This window comes from Pristiophorus japonicus, chromosome 20 (genome assembly GCF_044704955.1).
Source record: "Pristiophorus japonicus isolate sPriJap1 chromosome 20, sPriJap1.hap1, whole genome shotgun sequence".
NCBI lineage: Eukaryota > Metazoa > Chordata > Chondrichthyes > Pristiophoridae > Pristiophorus > Pristiophorus japonicus.
Genome location: NC_091996.1, coordinates 25,258,410 through 25,261,347, shown reverse-complemented (window position 1 = coordinate 25,261,347; position 2,938 = coordinate 25,258,410). Strand labels below are relative to the sequence as shown.

The following is a 2,938-nucleotide window of genomic DNA, read 5'->3' as shown; positions in this document are numbered from 1 at the left end:
AAAATTTATGATTTTAGTGCCCCCCAAAAAAAAATTTTTTAAACACAAAAACAAAAAAAATCATAAAAAGAGCAGTTGAAAAGTGTTTGGAGTGTCCCCCGCTTTAAGAAGGGAGCACTTGATTTAATGTTTATTTATTGTTTCCTACAAAAGAGTTGTAGAGCTGTTGACGATCGTTCAGCCCAACTGCCTGCCTCTCTTCCGTGGTTACATCCGGACCAGGGTGTCCCTGGAGATGGAGCACGCGGTGTCCACCGGTACGCTCACGGCCTTCCGCGAGAGGTGGGCGCCGGAGGGACTGGATTGCCTCATTACCCCCGGCAACCAAATTTTAATTTGATCTTAATGTCTCAAGTTTAATTTGTTTAAGTTGTCGGTTTTAGTGTGTGTGTGTGTGTCTCCCCCCCCCTTTTAGCCAGGGGGCACTTGTATAATTTGTGTTTCTAGTGCCCTCAAAAAATTACAAAACAAAATACAAAAAAAAACAAGGGGGCACTTGAAAAGTTTTTGGAGTGTGCCCCCCCCTTTACTCGGGGGAACTTGATTACTGAGACAACTAAAATAGTTGTAGAGCTGTTGATGTGCTCGCTTTGGCAGCACATATACTAAAATTAGAAGTATTATGTCTGTAGTGTACTGATGAATGACTCCACGAGGCAATGTGTTGTACTCAAACTGTAGTGACCTTGGTCCTTTATTCATAACTCCAGAGTGAGGCAGCTGCATGGTGGCTCCCCTTTTATATGGCCCCTGCCACCAGTGCAGGAAACCCCGGTCTCCACCAGTTGCACCCTCTAGTGGTGCCAGCATAGTACATACACAGTGTAAACCTTATTGATAGTACATCAGGTAAACAAGTCTCCATCTTATGCAACTATACAGTGACAATACAGAGAGTATATCTATAGTCTGCATACATAACAGGAACGATACAGAGAAGATTAGCATGGCCCCTGCGCAAATTCTTGACGCGTTCCATATTTTTTGGCAATCAAATTCTAATTTGACCATTTATTGTCTAAAAATTTTGATTGTTTAACATCCAAAGTTTAATTTGTGAATTTGTCAGTTTTAGTGTCCCTTTTTAAGGGGGGCACTTGATTTATAGATTTACTAAAAATAATTGTAGAGCTGTTGAGTTGGGAGTGACTTAGCCAGTCACGTGATGTTCACAAGAATCAATAAAACCCCAGCCATTTGGGTTTTGAAGATCCACGATGAGGCAGGTGGTTGTAGCCTGGTGGATGAACTGGTAATGTGTAGTGTGGTTGTTAAACCTTTGCTAATAAACCAACTAGTTCTCAATAGTAATGTGTTGCTATGAAATCTTAAGCAAGGAACCCATGAAGCAAATACATTACAGCCTTGCATTGCACAAGATGGCGGAATTTCCAGTGTCTACAGGCTTTTTCAGGTAATCCCCAGGGGAAAAAAAACACCCCGCTGAAAGAAAGGTTTGGTTGTACTCCACGCACCGCTGTATTGATACACCACCTACGGTATGGCTCAGAGACGTGGACCATGTATAGTAGACATCTCAAGTCGCTGGAGAAATACCACCAGCGATGTCTCCGCAAGATCCTGCAAATCCCCTGGGAGGACAGACGCACAAATATTAGCATCCTTGACCAGGCCAACATCTCCAGCATTGAAGCATTGACCACACTTGATCAGCTCCGCTGGGCAGGCCACATAGTTCGCACGCCAGACACGAGACTCCCAAAGCAAGCACTCTACTCGGAACTCGCCCACGGCAAACAAGCCAAAGGCGGGCAGAGGAAACGTTACAAGGACACCCTCAAAGCCTCCCTGATAACGTGCGACATCTCCACTGATACCTGGGAGTCCCTGGCCATAGACCGCCCTACGTGGAGGAAGTGCATTCGGGAGGGCGCTGAGCTCCTTGCGTATCGTCACCGAGAGCATGCAGAAATCAAGCGCAGGCAGCGGAAGGAGTGTATGGCAAACCAGGCTCCCTGCCCACTCTTTCCCTCAATGACTATCTGTCCCATCTGTGACAGAGACTGTAATTCCCATATTGGACTGTACAGCCGCCTAAGAACTCATGCTAAGAGTGGAAGCAAGTCTTCCTCGATTCTGAGGGACTGTCTATGATGATGTCTTCACCTCTTTACCTCCAACTGCTTTTTGACAAACCTTGATCCTTCCTATCTGTCACAGCTTTGATATTGTTGCTTACTTGGCACTGTCGTCACCCTGATATGTCAACAGAAGCCGTACAGGATTTACCTTGAGTTACTTTGCCACTGGCACCCTCTCAATAATCTTCATTCGGTGTTCAGTATTATAGTGATGAATTATTATGAGAGTTCCACCGCTTAAAATGTATATTTTATTGAGTACAGGTCCCTCAAATAACTTGTGAAACCATCATTCAATATTAAGCATCAGCTCTTGTGAAGTCCCGGAATCTTGGAGTGCATCACCTTCTGCTGGTGCCTTGTTTCTATAGAGTGATGTTGCTTCATCCCGGTAAGAATATCTCTATTGTTACTTTCCCACCACAGCTCGTATTAATTTTGTTTTTGATTCTTTTTTTAAATGGTGTTTTAGAAATAAATTACCATATGCCGTGCAGTTGCTTTCTATAGTCATTGTGGATGCGTGCTCTCTGAAAAAAACATCAATGAAGCTGTACACGCTAAAGGGAAATGACAAGACTATGTTGAGCATTATTGGCTCTGTATCTATAAAGTGGAAACGGGGAATCTGTTGTAGAAAGTTTCAAGCCCTTCCCATTAAACCCCAAAGGGAAGTGGTTCCAACTCCAATTTAAATTGCTTTGGTTATATAAGTACTGATGTACAGAGGTAAAAGTCAGACTAGCTGAGACATTCCTTCCAGGTGAAACAGCGATTTACTTGTACTTCTTTCAATGTAGTATACTGTATTCACTGCTCACGGTGCAGTCTCCTCT

The 2,938-nt window shown here is 43.7% G+C and overlaps 1 pseudogene; it reads left to right on the top strand.

Annotated features, from left to right (window-relative positions):
• Positions 1-894: 894 nt before the first annotated feature.
• On the top strand, positions 895-985 carry LOC139233256 (U6 spliceosomal RNA; annotated as a pseudogene).
• Positions 986-2,938: the final 1,953 nt, after the last annotated feature.